Source organism: Macaca mulatta, chromosome 19, assembly GCF_049350105.2.
Source record: "Macaca mulatta isolate MMU2019108-1 chromosome 19, T2T-MMU8v2.0, whole genome shotgun sequence".
NCBI lineage: Eukaryota > Metazoa > Chordata > Mammalia > Primates > Cercopithecidae > Macaca > Macaca mulatta.
The window spans coordinates 47718208-47735460 of record NC_133424.1 but is presented as its reverse complement, the minus strand read 5'-3'; the positions used below and the strand labels follow the sequence as shown (position 1 = coordinate 47735460).

General features: G+C 46.3%; 1 protein-coding gene and 2 pseudogenes across 6 annotated transcripts in view; 2 read left to right on the top strand and 1 right to left on the bottom strand.

Annotated features, from left to right (window-relative positions):
* Positions 1–5783: 5783 nt before the first annotated feature.
* On the top strand, positions 5784–7608 carry LOC719182 (C-terminal-binding protein 2 pseudogene; annotated as a pseudogene).
* A 4763-nt stretch (positions 7609–12371) lies between these two features.
* On the bottom strand, positions 12372–13135 carry LOC100424308 (uncharacterized; annotated as a pseudogene).
* An 89-nt stretch (positions 13136–13224) lies between these two features.
* Positions 13225–17253, top strand: part of ZNF566 (zinc finger protein 566) — a 57421-nt gene continuing 53392 nt past the window's right edge. For all 6 annotated transcript variants that reach the window (XR_013410515.1, XR_013410514.1, XR_013410513.1 and 3 more), the window contains exon 1: positions 13225–13312. The gene's annotated coding sequence lies outside the window, so the exon portion shown is untranslated. The remainder of the gene's footprint in view (positions 13313–17253) is intronic.

Sequence of the window (17253 nt, the reverse complement as noted above, 5' to 3'; positions counted from 1 at the left end):
ATACAAAAAACTAGCCGGGCGAGGTGGCGGGCGCCTGTAGTCCCAGCTACTCCGGAGGCTGAGGCAGGAGAATGGCCTAAACCCGGGAGGCGGAGCTTGCAGTGAGCTGAGATCCGGCCACTGCACTCCAGCCCGGGCTACAGAGCAAGACTCCGTCTCAAAAAAAAAAAAAAAAAAAAAAAAAAAATTTTGAAAAAAGTGCTGGGCGCGGTGGCTCACGCCTGTAATCCCAGCACTTTGGGAGGCCAAGACGGGTGGATCACAAGGTCAGGAGATGGAGACCATCCTGGCCAACATGGTGAAACCCCATCTCTACTAAAAATACAAAAAATTAGCCAGGTGTGGTGGCGGGCACCTGTAGTCTCAGCTACTCGGGAGGCTGAGGCAGGAGAATGGCTTGAACCCAGGAGGCGAAGCTTGTAGTGAGCTGAGATTGTGCCATTGCACTCCAGCCTGAGCGACACAGTGAGACTCCATCTCAAAAAAAAAAAAAAAAGGTCTAAGACGGCAAATTTATTTTATGTGTCTTTTGCCACAGAAGGGGTTTCCCAGAACACTCCTCCAGTTGCTGCTTGACAGGCTTCTAACCAGCTTACATCTAACAGGATATAGACCCTTGGGAGTCTAAATGGAAGTTTGGCACTTTCCAAGTCTCCCCCGGCTCACACCATGTCTACAGATTCTTTCTTAAAAAAAAAAAAAAAAAAAAAAAAAAAAAAAAACTATTTCCACACATAGAGTGCCCCAGTTTTCACAGCTCCCAACTAAGAGACTCCATCCTAAACCATCTAAAATTGGGAACTGAAAGGACTTGGCATTCACTAGTCTCTCTAGAACACAGAACGAACAGGTGGGTTGTTTGTTTGTTTGTTTGGTGTTTTGTTTTTGTTTTTGTTTTTGAGATGGAGTTTCGCTCTTGTTGCCCAGGCTGGAGTGCAACGATGCGATCTGGGCTCGCCGTAATCTCTGCCTCCCGAGTTCAAGCAATTCTCCTGTCTCAGGCTCCTGAGTAGCTGGGATTACAGGCATGTGCCACCACAGCCAGCTAATTTTGTATTTTTAGTAGCGACAAGGTTTCTCCATGTTGGTCAGGCTGGTCTCAAACTCCCAACCTCAGGTGATCTGCCCGCCCCAGCCTCCCAAAGTGCTGGGATTACAGGTGTGAGCCACCGCCACTGGCCAAGAGGTGGTTTTAAACTGATACACGAACCCTGCCATTGTTTACATATCAGGACCAGTGCAGCGAATGGTCTAAAGTGCACACCTCTCAGTTTCTCTCTGGAAGTGTCTGTCTGCACACTTTTTCAGCTGTGGTTTGAGAATCTATCCTGCACCTGGAAACTAATGGGGTAGAAAAGCAATAGACCTATGGGAGCCTGAACAGGAGCTTAGGCATTTCCTGTGCTTTTCCCCCTCAGTTTGCTTGAGCAATAAAGCCAGGTATGTAGATGCTCCCTGAAGGAGCATTGAGTGCCATAACTTCTACAGCTCCCTCCCAAGGTGTTGCCTCTATAACCACCTAGCTCTGTAAGTTGATTGAGCTCAGCATTTCTGAGCCTCCCTAGACCACAGAAAACAAAGATGTGGACATTCAATGACGCCACGTCCAGCAGAGGATCAGAGGATGCAATTTGAAGGAGAGTGCAGGCATTTGCTACAGATACACTCCCTGACTTAATGCAGGGAGACTTGGAGATAAACTCCTCTCAGCTTCACCCTGAGGACAAAATGAAGTGGAAGACAAATCTAACGCCCCAATCTTTCCAGCTACATTTAGAGGGACTGGCTTCTATCTTACCTGACTCAGAGGACTGCCAGGTCTTGGCACATCCTAATCTCCTAGGGGTCACTAAAAACAGAGACTGCAGTTTGGACAAACACAAAAATGTGAGAGGCACCTTACATATATTGATTAGGCTCTTCTATGTAAGGCCAGTGTGAAAAACTGAGTGAGACTGTTTTCTTATTAATACACAGAAACCAACACAGAGATACAAGGAAAATGAAGAAACAGGGAAATATGTTCCAAATAATAGAACAAAATTAATTTCCAGAAACCAACCCTACTGAAATGGAGATAATGCGATTTACCCAACAGGCAATTCAAAAGAATCATCACAAAGATGCTCACCAAGGTGAGGAAAGCAATGCATGAACAACCTTGAGAATTTCAATAAGCAGAAAGTATAAAAAAGTACCAAACAGAAATCTTAGGGATGGCCAGGTAGGGAGGCTCATGCCTGTAATCCCAGCACTTTGGGAAGCCCAAGCAGGTGGATCACCTGAGGTAAGGAGTTTGAGACCAGCCTGGCCAACATGGTGAAACCCCATCTCTACTGAAAATACAAAAAATTAGCTGGGCATGGTGACTTGCACCTGTAATCCCAGTTACTTGGGAAGCTGAGCAGAATTGCTTGAACCCGGAGGCAGAGGTTGCACTGAGCCAAGATCATGCCATTGCACTCCAGCCTAGGTGACAGAGCAAGACTCTGAGAAAGAAAGAAGGAAGGAAGGAAGGAAGGAAGGAAGGAAGGAAGGAAGGAAGGAAGGAAGGAAGGAAGGAAGGAAGGAAGGAAAGAAAGAAAGAAAGAAAGAAAGAAAGAAAGAAAGAAAGAGAAAGAAAAGAAGGAAGGAAGGAAGGAAGGGGAAGAAAGGAAGGAAAGAAAAGGGGAAGGGAAGGGGGGAGGAAGGAAAGAAAGAAAAAAGAAAGACAGACAGAAAGAAAGAAAGAAAAAGAAAGAGGGAAGGGAAGGGAAGGGGGTAGGAAGGAAAGAAAGAAAAAAGAAAAGAAAGAAAGAAAGAGAAAGAAAGAAAGAAAGAAAGATTAGGGCTGAAGAGTACAGTAACTGAACTGAAAAATGCAATAAACGGGTTCAGTATCGGACTAGATCAAACAGAAGCAAGGATCAACAAACTCAGAAACAGGTAATTGGAAATCAATCTGAGGAGCAAAATAACATAAAATAGTGAAGACAGCATAAGGGACTTTTGGAACACCATCAAGATTGCCAAAGGTCAGAAGGATAAAAGAGAAGGAGACAGAGAGCTTATATAAAGAAATAATGGCAGAAAACTTCCCAAGCCTGGGAAAGGAAATAGAAATCCAGATCAAAGAAGCCAAAAGGACACCAAATAGGAGAAATCAAAAGAAACCCACACAGAGTTGCATTATAATCAAATTTTCAAAAGTTAAACACAAAGAGAGAATCTTTAAAGGAGCAAGGAAAAAGTGACTTCTTATGTTCACTTATGTACAAGGTCACCTTAATAAGATCATCAGTGGATTTTTCCACAGAAATCTTGCAGGCCAGAAGGGAGTGGGATGATACATTGTTAGAGAGAAAACAACTGCCATGTGAGAATACTATACTCAGATAACCTGTATTTCATAAATGAAGGAGAAATTAAGACTTTCTCAGACAAACAAAAGTTGAAGGTGTTTAACACTCCTATATCTGCACTACAAGAAATGCTAAAGAGAATTCTTCAAGCTGAAGGAAAAGGTCATTTATTAGTAACATGAAAACATATGAAAGTATATAAAACTGGCCAGGCAAGCTGGCTCACACCTGTAATCCCAGCACTTTGGAAGGCCAAGGCAGCCAGACCACTTGAGGTCAGAAGTCCAAGACCAGCCTGGCCAACATGGTGAAACCCTGTCTCTACTAAAAATGCAAAAATTAGCTAGGCATGGTGGCACACGCCTGTAATCCAGCTACTCGGGAAGCTGAGGCAGGAGGTTCATTTGAACCCGCAAGGCGAGGTTGCAGTGAGCAAAGATCGCACCACCGCATTCCAGCCTGGGTGACAGAATGAGACTCCATCTTAAAAAACAAAAAAACGAAAATGAACTTACAGATAAAAAATAAGTATATTGTCAAATTCACAACGCTCTAATACTGTAATGGTGAGGTGTAAATCAATTCTCTCTCTAGTTTGAAGATTAAAAGACAAAACTGGAGGCCAGGTGCGGTGGCTCACACCTATAATCCCAGCACTTTGGGAGGCCCAGGCAGGCGGATCACGAGGTCAGGAGTTCAAGACCAGCCTGGCCAGCATGATGAAACCCCATCTCTACTAAAACTACAAAAAATAAGCTGGGCATGATGGCACGTACCTGTAGTCCCAGCTACTTGGGAGGCTGAGGCAGAATTGCTTGAACCTGGAAGGTGGAGGTTGCAGTGAGCTGAGATTGCGCCATTGCACTCCAGCCTGGGCAACAGAGCGAGACTCCGACTAAAAAAAAAAAGACAAAACACCCATAATTTGTTAATTGACACAAATTACATGTAAACTGTGACATCAAACATAAAACTTCTCTTCGTCCAAGATGGCAGATTACAGCATGCCTCAGCCACTTGGGAATAGCATGGTAGTGCATAAAGATAAACTCTGCGCACTTTATTTCAAGAAGAAAAATGGAAATCCACTGGAATCATGAACGATAACCCAGAACCTGGGGAAGGGAGTGGGAGCAATCAGCCCCTGCGGCAGTGGCCAGCTGATAAAAGTGAGTGAAACCCAAGCACGTGAAAGAGAGAGAGAGCCTCCCTCTGTGACTCACCTTTCCACTGGGAATCAAAGCAACCCAGTTTAAGGGAGAGCACTTTGTGTCTCTCAAGGCTTGAAGTTAACTTGAGGAGAGGTTTGGAGATGCTAGAAGAAAAGACACTTGGAAAAGCTGATTCAATTACTCCACAATGTACCCGTGTCATTGTATACACATCGCGATGAATACAATGTACACATTAAATTGTACCCCATAAATACATGCAATTATTACTTCTTAATTAAAAATAAAATGAAAATATAAAAAATATATAGTAGCTCCTGGAAATGTAATATAAGGAATAATAAATAATAAATGTTTGGGGCCAGGCACGGTGGCTCACGCCTGTAATCCCAGCACTTTGGGAGGCTGAGGCGGGGAGATCACCAGGTCAGGAGTTCGAGACAAGCGTGACCAACATGGTGCAACCCGTCTATAATAAAAATACAAAAATTAACCAGGCATGGTGGTGGGCGCCTGTAATCCTAGTTACTCAGGAGGCTAAGGCAGGAGAATTGCTTGAACCCAGGAGGCAGAGGTTGCAGTGAGCCAAGATCGCACCATTGCATTCCAGCCTGGGCAACAGGGCGAGAGTCCGTCTCAAAAAAAAAAAAAAATTAGCCGGGCGCAGTGGCTCATGCCTGCAATCCCAGCAATATAGGCGGCCAAGGCAGTCAGATTACAAGGTCAGGAGTTTGAGACCAGCCTGGCCAATACGGTGAAACCCCATCTCTACTAAAAGTACAAAAATTAGCTGGGCATGGTGGCAGGCACCTGAAGTCCCAGCTACTCTGGAGGCTGAGGCAGGAGAATCACTTGAACCTGGAAGGTGGAGGTTGCAGTAAGCCGAGGTCGTGCCAGTGCACTCCAGCCTGGCGACAGAGTGAGACTCTGTCTCAAAAAAGAAAAAAAAGGAAAAGAAAAAAAAAGAAAAAATAAATTAAAAAAATAAGGCTGGGCGCGGTGGCTCATGCCTGTAATCCCAGCACTTTGGGAGGCTGAGGCGGGCGGATCACGAGGTCAGGAGATCGAGACCTTCCTGGCTAACACGGTGAAACCCCGTCTCTACTAAAAATACAAAAAAATTAGCCGGGCGTGGTGGTGGGCGCCTGTAGTCCCAGCTACTCGGGAGGCTGAGGCAGGACAATCCCTTGAACCCAGGAGGTGGAGATTGCAGTGAGCCGAGATCGTGCCACTGTACTCCAACAGCCTGATGACCAAAAAAAAAAAAACGATGGACAGCGCATCCTGTGAACTACAGAGTTTGTGGACAGATATATTTTGGGTTCATAGTGGTGTCATGCACGCACACTTCTGTGAGTTTCTGTAAGTTTTTAGAGGACTGCTTTGCCTTTTGTTTTGTTGTTGTTGTTTTGGTTTGTTTTTTGGAGACAGTCTGACTCTGTTGCTCAGGCTGGAGTGCAGTGATGTGATCTCAGCTCACTGAAACCTCCACCTCTTGGGTTCAAGCTATTCTCCTGCCTCAGCCTCCCGAGTAGCTGGGATTACAGGAGTGTGCCACCACGCCCAGCTAATATTTATATTTTTAGTAAAGATGGTGTTTCCCCATGTTGGCCAGGCTGGTCTCAAACTCCTGACTTCAAGGGATCCTCCCACCTCGACCTTCCAAGTGCACGAGCCACTTGGATTACAGGCACGAGCCACCATGCCAGGCCTGCCTTGACTTTTGATCTGAGAGTTGCAAACTTCTGTAAAGATGCCCTTGTGGATAAACACAAAATCACAAGACAGCGATTGGACAGAATTTATGAAGGTCTTCACCTCCAGATCACAAACGGCCCCCTGCACCCCCTCCCGCTGCTGGCACTGCTGGATGGCTCTGACCGCACCATGGAGATGCCCATCCTGAAGGATCTGGGCCACCGCAGCCTTCTGTGATGCACAGTCCACACAGGGGATCCACGAGAAGGTTCTAAACAAAACCGTAGGCGCCATGATGTACCACCGTCACCCTCACCAGGGAGGACCTGGAGAAGTTCAAGGTCCTGAGAGTGATCGTGTGGATAGGCAAGTGGCTACAACAATGTAGACATCAAGGCTACCAGCAAGCTCCAGATTACTATGTGCAACACCCCTCTGCAGCCGTGGAAGAGGCAGCCGACTCCACTGTCTGCCACATCCTCAATCTGTGCCGGAGGAACACGTGGCTGTACCAGGCACTGTGGGAAGGCACACAGGTTCAGAGCCTGGAGCAGATCCTCGAGATGGCCTCGGGAGTGGCCCACATTCATGGGGAGGCGCTAGGCCTCATGGGCTTCGGTCACACAGGGCAGGCGGTTGTAGTTCGAGCCAAGGCCTTTGGATTCAGCGTCATATTTTATGACCCCTACTTGTAGGACGGGATAGAGCAGTCCCAGGGCGTGCAGAGGGGATGCCGATACACCCTGCAGGATTTGCTGTATCAGAGTGACTGCGTCTCCTTGCACTGCAATCTCAGTGAACATAACCACCACCTCGTCATTGACTTGACTATAAAGCAGATGAGGCAGGGAGCATTCCTTGTGAACACAGCCCGTGGTGGCCTGGTGGACGAGAAAGCCTTACCACAGGCCCTCAAGGAGGACAGGATACGAGGGGCAGCCCTCTACTTGCACAAATCGGAGCCCGTTAGCTTTGCTCAGGCTCCTTTGAAAGATGCGCCAAATCTCATCTGCACTCCGCACACTGCCTGGGACAGCAAGCAGGCGTCGCTGGAGATGAAGGAGGCAGCTGCCACTGAGATTCGCTGAGCCATCACAGTTCGCATCCCAGAAAGCTTAAGAAACTGTGTGAACAAGGAATTATTTGTCACATCAGCACCTTGGTCAGCAACAGACCAGCAAGCAATTCATCCCGAGCTCAACCGTGCAACATACAGGTATCTGCCAGGCATCATGGGCGTGGCTCCAGTAGGACTTCCTGCAGCCATGGAAGGAATCATCCCTGGAGGCGTCCCAATGACTTACAACCTCCTGAGAGTGGCACATCCTTCCCAAGCTCCCTCTCCCAACCAGCCTACAAAACATGGGGACAACTGAGAGCACCCTAATGAGCAATAGCAAAGAATGCCCAAAGGTAATCATTCTGACACACTTGGGACCATGAGCCAGTGAAAAATAGATGAACTAAGAAAAAAATATTACAGTCTTTTTAACTGATTCTGGACAGAGGCATCACTGATGTCACAGTGCTAAAACTACAAGAGCTAGACAACTGAAGATGTCGTCTGCTTATGGAAGCGCTGAAAGACTAGGATGTGACTTAATAACAACCAACTTCCGTTATTGTGTGTTAAGTTTTTCATCTGTGCATCAAACCACAAATAATAGAGCTTTTTTCTTTATTGGTCCCTTGGGCACAGCAGGTCCCAAACACCGTTCTCTAGAATGTTGCCTTAAGAGTTCAAACATCAGGCCGGGTGCGGTGGCTCAAGCCTGTAATCCCAGCACTTTGGGAGGCCGAGATGGGTGAATCACGAGGTCAGGAGATCGAGACCATCCTGGCTAACACGTTGAAACCCCGTCTCTACTAAAAAAAAAATACAAAAAACTAGCCGGGTGACGTAGCGGGCACCTATAGTCCTAGCTACTCCAGAGGCTGAGGTAGGAGAATGGTGTAAGCTCGGGAGGCGGAGCTTGCAGTGAGCTGAGATCCGGACACTGCACTCCAGCCTGGGCGACAGAGCCAGACTCTGTCTCAAAAAAAAAAAAGAGTTCAAAGATCAGGCCATGCACGGTGGCTCATGCCTGTAATCCCAGCACTTGGGAGCCCAACAGGTGGATCACCTGAGGTCAGGAGTTCGAGACCAGCCTGGCCAAAATGGTGAAACTCCGTCTCTACTAAAAATACAAAAATTAGCTGGGCGTGGTGGTGAGCGCCTGTAATCCCAGCTACTCGGGAGGCTGATGTAGGAGAATTGTTTGAATCTGGGAGGTGGAGGTTGCAGTAAGCCAAGATTGTGCCACTGCACTCCAGCCTAGGTGAAAGAGCAAGACTCTGTCTCAAGGAAAAAAAAAAAAAAAAAAGAGTTCAAACATCAAAATAAAAAATATTAAGAGGAAAGCTTCATCCCGTGACTCTAGTCCCTTCAGTCTACAGGGGCTGTTTAACTCTTTTTGCTAGTAGGAAGATAATATTGCTACAAAATGGGGAGAAAACTGTTTGCCTGTGGTAGATACCTGCATACATAGGATTGAAGACAGTACAGGCTCCTGTGAGACACGTTTCTCCTCTCACATCTGTTTTTTGTTTTGTTTTGTTTTGAGATGGAGTCTTGCTCTGTCACCCAGGCTGGAGTGCAGTGGTGAGATCTGGACTCACTGCAACCTCTGCCTCCCAGGTTCAAGTGATTCTCCTGTGTCAGCCTCCCGAGTACCTAGGATTACAAGCATACACCACCACGCCCAGCTAATTTTTGTATTTTTAGTAGTGATGCGGTTTCACCATATTGGCCAGACTGGTCTCAAACTCCTGACCTCAGGTGATTCACCTGCCTCAGCCTCCCAAAGTGTTGGGATCACAGGCGTGAGCCACTGCGCCCGGTCCCACGCTCACATCTGAATTGCATACTGAGTTAGGAAGTTAGTCATGAGTTCAGTAAAACCCTCTGATGATGCAAAAAAGAAAAAAAAGTATTACGTTTCCCAAGCTGTTTGTACTCAAAATACATTTTCTCAGTTTCAGATCCTTTCCTATTTTATTGAGTGGAAAGTCTTGAACTCAAAGTGTTCAGGAAGAATAATGTTGCATTTCCTTATGTCTCCAGAAACACTTTTAATGGTAACTTGTCATACTGTCTATGAACAAACCCATTGTTTTTAGACATTAATAAAGTCTTCTTTTCGTGGTATTTTATACAAGAACACTTCAGATGTATTAGATTTGACTGATTTTTAACAAATCCTATTAGATTTATATCAACTAGTTACATGTTCTATTCATAGACTTTTGTGAATCATTGCCTTTTGTTTAAAAAGATGGCCTATTTTCCAGGCACAGTGGCTCATGCCTGTAATCCCATCTCTTCGGGAGGCTGAGGCAGGCAGATCACCTGAGATCGGAAGTTCAAGACCAGCCCAACCAACATGGAGAAACCCTGTCTCTACTAAAAACACAAAATTAGCCAGGCAATGGTAGTGCAAGCCTGTAATCCCAGTTACTTGGGAGGCTGAGGCAGGAGAATCACTTGAACCTGGGAGATGGAGGCTGTGGTGAGCCGAGATCGCGCCGTTGCACTCCAGCCTGCCTGGGCAACAAGAGCAAAATTCCAACACAAAAAAAAAAAAAAAAGATGGTCTATTTCAAGTCTTTGCATAGGTACACTCCTGTTTTTGTGACAAAAGAAAAACTTTAAAATTGCCCCAAACAGAAAAATAATGGCTATCAGAAATATGTTTTATTTAATTTTTAATTTTTATTTTGAGATGGAGTCTTTGCTCTGTTGCCCAGGCTTGAATGCAGTGGCATGATCTCAGTGGACTGCAGCCTCCACCTCCCAAGTTCAAGCAGTTCTCCTGTCTTGGCCTCCTGAGTAGCTGGTATCACAGATGGCCGCCACCACACCTGGCTAATTTTTGTATTTTTAGTAGAGACGGGGTTTCACCATGTTGCCCAGGCTGGTCTCAAACTCCTGACCTCAGGTGATCCACCCACCTCAGCCTCACAAAGTGCTGGGATTACAGGCGTGAGCCACCGTGCCTGGTCCAGTTAATAGTTTCAACTATGTAAATCATTACACTAGATTCCCACTCACCATTCTCATTGCCAGCATTCCTGAACTTAAGTTGGCTCTGGAAATTCTCCAACCATAGTGAATCCTATTTTCTATGACCCCATAAATATTGGGCATTGTTGTGATATGTTAGAATATGAACCCCTGGTTGGGAAAGGCGGTATCATATATGCAGTCTTTCTACCTCTACGTGGTCACATAAGAATGACATCTGACCTGGAACATTTCCTTACCAAGAAATACGGATCCCACATGGGCTGTGCAATGTGTTTGTGTTTTAAGCTAAGTGATATTACAGAAGAGTCAAAAAGTTTTTAAAATTTTGAACGTTTATAAAGTAAAAAAGTTACAGCAAGGAAGGATTATGGAAGAAAAACTTTAAATTAATGTAGCCTAAGTGTACAGTGTTTATAAAGTCTAGAGTGGTGTACCGTAATGTCCCAGCCTTCACATTCACTCACCTCTCACCGACTCTCCAGAGCAACTTCCAGTCCTGCAGCCTCCATTCATGGTAAGTACCCTATACAGGTATACCATTTTTTACTTCGTATGCTGATTTTTTACTGTAGCTTTTGTGTGTTTAGATATGTTTAGATACATAAATACTTACCATTGTGTTCTGTGGGTAAAAGCCACCCAGGTGCTGAGGCAAGAGACTGAGGGCATGAGCTGTTCCAGTATAATATATATAATAACAAGAGTTATACTAGATATAGATCACAGATATGATTATATATATCACTAATCATTAGTTTGTAGTAATTACTCTTTATTCAAATATTATAATAATCCTCACTCTACAATCATAACCTAGAAAAAAATCAGGCCATAGAGAGATAGGAGCTGAAGGGACATGGTGAGAAGTGACCAGACACAAGAGTGTGAGCCTTCTGTTATGCCTGGACAGGGCTACCAGAGGGTTCCTTGGTCTAGCGGTAATGCCAGCATCTGGAAAGATGCCTGTTACCAAGCAGACCGTGGTCTAGCGGTAGCGTCAGTGGCAAGGAAAAGCACCCGCTACTTAGCAGACCAGCAAAGGGAGTCTCCCTTTCCCTGGGGGAGTTTAGAGAAGACTCTAGTCCACCCCGTCTTGCGGAGGGCCTGATATTAGTCAGGCCTGCCCAGTTTTCTGGAGGCCTAACCGTCTTCCTGTGATGCTGTGCTTCAGTGGTCACACTCCTGGTCTGCTTCCATGTTCCATCCTGTACACTTGGCTCTGCCTTCTAGATAGCAGTAGCAAAATGAGTGAAAGTACTGAAAGTCTCTGATATGCAGAAATAATGGTGCAAGCTGTCTTCACTCTCTCTCCACCTCAGCTTCCAAACAGGGAAGGGCCCCCTGTCCAGTGGACATGTGACCTTACCTATCATTGGAGATGACTCACACTCCTTACCCTGCCCCCTTGTCTTGTATCCAATAAATAACAGCGCAGCCTGACATTCGGGGCCACTACTGGTCTCTGCGTCTTGGTGGTAGTGGTCCCCCGGGCCCAGCTGTCTTTTCATTTCTTTGTCTTTTGTCTTTACATCTATGATCTCTCATCTCCACACACGGGGAGAAAAACCCACAGACCCTGTGGGGCTGGTCCCTAAAGCGTTCCAACTGTATTCAGTACAAGTACCGTATTCAGTAGAGTAACATGCTGTATAGCTTTGTAGTCTAGGAGCAACAGGTTATACCATATAGCCTAAGTATTCAGTCAGCTATACTGTCTAGGTTTGTGTAAGTACACTCTATAATGATGAAATTATTACACAATGATGAAATTGCCCAACAATGTATTTCTCAGAATGTATTTTTTTTTTTGAGACCGAGTCTCACTCTGTCGCCCAGGCTGGAGTGTTGTGGTGCAATCTCGGCTCACTGCAACCTCCGCCTCCTGGGTTCAAGTGATTCTCCTGCCTCAGCCTCCAGAGTAGTTGGGACTACAGGTGCGCACCACCACGCCTGGCCAATTTTTGCATTTTTAATATAGATGGGGTTTATACTATGTTGCCCAGGCTGGTCTCGAACCCCTCAGTCTCCCAAAGTGCTGGGATTACAGGCGTGAACCACCGCGCCCGGCTAAAATATATCCTTATTATTAAGCTATGCATTACTGTTTATACAATATCTTTATAGGTCAAAAGCAGTCAAATATTGGCCATAAGATATACTTAGTCCAAGTACACAAATAATTGCAGAAGGAGAAAGTGAAACTCCTCTTACTTCCTGTTGCACTCATTTATCACAAAGTACACAGAACTCAGAATAACACCTGCCCTTTGCAATTTCACACTCCTCTCTTTCTGCCTCTCCAAACCTGTCCCACGTTTGGCGATTCCTTTCCTTCGACCTCCCCCATCACGTCGCAGGTTCCTGGTCTACACCCCTTCTGCCTCTCCAATTAGTTTTGAGTCTCACAACCTCTGGTCCCATAACCCCTCTGCACTAAGAAGCACTAAAAGGCCAAAACAGCAACCCGGCGTGTTTGCGCCTGCGTACTCTGGGCGCACAGCACTCAGGCCTACAGCGCAGCGCCGGCTTATCTGTGAGAGCAATTAAGATGACTTTCGGAGGGTCCAACCGCCTTCCCAGCTCCGAACTACATCTCCCAGAAGGCTCAGCTGTGCGATTATCTTTCCGTGTGGACTTGTCCTCTTTCTGAGGCTGTCCAGCGCCTGGGGGCAGTAGGACGGGTCCGGGAACTAAGCCCATCTCAAACACGTCGGAGTGGCTTTCTTTGGGGGCCAAGGCTCGAGCCTGAGCCAGGGCTCCGTGAGGCCTCTGGGGCGCGAGCGGTTTGATGAGGGGGGCGATCCTTTCGGCTGGGCTGACGCTAGGCGCGGACAGCAATTCTGACAATCGGGAGCCATCTTCTCCGCCCTTGATACGTCTCTGACTACGTTTCCCAGAGGACTCCTCGGCAAGACTGTATTTCTCGCGGGAATTCAGCATCCAAGTCACGCGCTGGCGGGACCCTGAGGGCTTTACCAGCAACTACCCCAGTGCTGGGGAGGATTCTGCTGCTTCGGAAGCTCGTAAGGCCGGAGGTGAGGAACCCGGGAGAGGGCGGGGCCGGGGGCCGGGCCTCGGCTTTGTGCGGCGGTGGAGGTGAGGTTGAAAGTGTGCGCTTGCGTCTGTGTGGAGGTGTGTGGTGAATGATCGCGCGATTGTGACAGGCTGCTCTTGTGATGAGTGTGTTTCCAACGCTCACACCGTGTGCAGCACGGCCTCGGAGACTGTGGCTGCTGGTGTGTGTGAGAGGGAGCGGGACCACGTGCGGCATTGTGTGTGCGGCCGTGGGGAGCTGGTGTCTGGTTGAGTGTTACCGCGTTTGTCCCCGTAGTGATGTGCGACTGTGTGCTGTGTGACTGTGCGGCAGAGTTCAGGTGGGGATACCTGCGAGTAACTGCATGTTTCTATCTGTGTGTGTGGCTGTGGTTAATGTGTGATCGTGACTGTGACCGGGTACAGGTGTGCGCCGACAATGTGGTTGTGACAATGTGGTTGTGACTGTGAATGTCTCTTCGGTAAGTGTGCACTTGTGCTTATGTGACCGATGGAGGCCCTCCGTGTGCGACCCTGTTGCTTTGGGCGTGGATTGTCTGTAGCTGAATGTCCCCATGGTGGGGATGTGATCAGGTTTGTGTGACTGGATAGACTTATCAGTGTGAGGTTTTATCACTTAAGTATACTTCTCTAGGCATTATACTCCAGTTTTTCCCCATTTTAAAACTTTATATTAATGTTGTCATACTGTCTTTGGTTTATTTTTACAATTCTGTGAATCATTTCTATTAGATAAAATAGCGGTTAATTCAATTTCTTTGCTATATTGTATTCTCGCTTTTGAAGTACACCACAATTATTCATCCTTTCTAGTAATGATGCCCATATTAGTTATTTATAGTTTTTTATTTTATAAACAACACAGCCACAAACATTCTTTCACATGGGGTACACATGCTTATTTACCAGCAGAATTGCTGGTTCGTATATCTTCCACTTTACTAAACAGTGTCAAAATATATACCAGAGTGGCTGCACAAATTTGTAGTTGAACAGCAGTGTTTGAAATATCTTTTTTTTTTTTTTTTCTTTTGAGACGGAGTCTCGCTCTGTCGCCCAGGCTGGAGTGCAGTGGCACAATCTCGGCTCACTGCAACCTCCGCCTCCTGGGTTCACGCCATTCTCCTGCCTCAGCCTCCCGAGTAGCTGGGACTACAGGCGCCCGCCACTACGCCCGGCTAATTTTTTGTATTCTTTAGTAGAGACGGGGTTTCACTGTGTTAGCCAGGATGGCCTCGATCTCCTGACCTCGTGATCCATCCGTCTCGGCCTCCCAAAGTGCTGGGATTACAGGCGTGAGCCACCGCACCCGGCTGAAATATCTTATTGTTCCTTATCACTACCAAAGCATAGTTCCAAGAGTTAAAAAAAAAATTTTAAGCCAGGTGTGGGGGCTCGTGTGTAATCCCAGCACTTTGCCAGGTCAAGGCAAGAGGATCGCTTGAGGCCAGGAGTTGGAGACCAGCCGGGGCAACATCGTTAGACCCTAACTCTACCATACATACATACATACATAAAAAATTAGCTGGGCATGGTGGCTGGCACCTATAAGTCCTAGCTACTCAGGAGGTTGAGATGAGAGGATCGCTTGAGCCCAGTACTTTGCAGCTGCAGTAAGCAGTGATCACACCACTGCTCTTCAGCCTGGGCAACAGAGCAGGAGGCTGTCAATAGATACATAGATAGAGTGTGCAAATCTTAAGTGTACAGCTGTATAACACTCCTAGATCTATACAAAGAACTTTGCCAGGACCTGAGATGGTTCCCTCATGCCTCTTCTCAGTGATTTCTCCCCCAAACAATCTATTGAGAATTCTATCATCATTAACTAGTTTTATCCATTCTTTTTTTCTTTTTCTTTTTTGAGACAGAGTCTTGCTCTTGCCGCCCAGGCTGGAGTGCAGTGACGTGATCTTGGCTCACTGCAACCTCCACCTCCTGGGTTCAAGCGATTCTCCTGCCTCAGCCTCCTGAATAGCTGGGATTACAGGCACCCAACCATCATGCCCGGCTAATTTTTGTATTTTTGGTAGAGACAGGGTTTCTCCATATTGGCCAGGCTGGTCCTGACCTCAGGTGATCCGCCCGCCTTGGCCTCCGAAAGTGCTGGGATTATAGGCATGAGCCAGTGCATCTGGCTCCCTTACACATTCTAGAACTTCCTGTATATATGTAGTTATATAGCATGTACTGTTTTATGCCAGGCTTCTTTTGTTATATATTATGTTTGTGAAATTCATTCATGTTGTTCAGCATAATTGTACATAGTTCTCATTACATTGGGGATATATTGTAGTATATTAGTCGATTACATTGTTAATGACTATTTGGATAGTTTCCAGTTTGGGGCTGTTACAAATGATGCTGCAGCTGTGAACACTCTACGCTGTGTTTGGTGAACACATGAAGGCTTTTCTCCTGGGTTGATACTTAGGAGTGGCATTCCTAGCTCATAGGGTAGGCTAATGTTTAATAGATGCTACCACGCTCTCATGGGGGTGTTCCAGTTTACACTCCATCCAGCAATGTATAAGAGTTCCAGTTGCTTCATATCCTCTCCATAATTTGGTACTGTTAGTCTTTTAACTATTTTGTTTGTTGTATGGTACAGTTTCATCATAGGTTTTTGTTTTGTTTTGTTTTTTGAGACAGAGTCTTGCTCTGTTGCCCAGGCTGAAGTGCAGTGGTGTGATCTCAGCTCACTGCAAACTCCGCCTCCCAGGTTCAAGTGATTCTCCTGCCTCAGCCTCCTGAGTAGCTGGGATTACAGGTGCACACCACCACACCCAGCTAATTTTTGTATCTTTAGTAGAGACAGAGTTTTACCATGTGAAACTCCTGCCCGCCTCAGCCTCCGAAAGTCCTGGGATTATAGGTGTGAGCCACTGCATCCAGCCTCATCATAGTTTTAATTTGTATTTCCTTGATGTGAAATGATGTTCAGCACCTTTTTGTATTTTTACTGGGCATTTGTATATCCTCTTTTTTTTTTTTTTTTTTTTTTTTGAGATGGAGTCTCCCTTTGTTACCCAGGCTGGAGTGCAGTGGCGTGATCTTGGCTCGCTGCAAGCTCCGCCTCCCGGGTTCACGCCATTCTCCTGCCTCAGGCTCCCGAGTAACTAGGACTACAGGTGCCCACCACCACGCCCAGCTAATTTTTTATATTTTTAGTAGAGACGGAGTTTCACTGTGTTAGCCAAGATGGTCTCGATCTCCTGACCTTGTGATCTGCCCGCCTCGGCCTCCCATAGTACTGGGATTACAGGCATGAGCCACCGTGCCCAGCCCCAGTGTATATCCTCTTTTTTGTGTCCGCTTTCCCCTTTTTAATTTTTTAAAAATATTCCTCCCTCCCTCCCTTCCTTCCTTCCTTTTTTTGAGACAGAGTTTCCCTCTTGCTGCCCAGGCTGGAGTGCAATGGCACAATTTCAGCTCACTGCAACCTCCGCCTCCCAGGTTCAAGCAATTCTCCTGCCTCAGCCTCCCAAGTAGTTGGGATTACAGGCTTGTGCCACCACGGCCAGCTAATTTTGTATTTTTAGTAGAGACAGGGTTTCGCCATGTTGGTCATGCTGGTCTCGAACTCCTGACCTCAGGTGATCCAACCGCCTCGTCCCCTCAAAGTGCTGGGATTACAGGTGTGAGCCACCATGCCCTGCCTAAAATTTTATTTTCACATTGTGAAGATAGTATAAGGAATTTGCAAATACTTTTCAGGTGCCCATAGTACAATGATGAAAACCAGGAAATTTATGCTGATAGGAAGACTTTCAATTAAATTAGAGACTTTTTTCATATTTTGTTAAATTTTCTTTACTGTTTCAGGATCCAATCCAAGGTCCTGCATTGAATTGTCTTGTTTCATTAGTCTCCTTCCATCTGTGAGAGTTCTTTAATCCTTTTCATCTTTCAGGACTTTGAC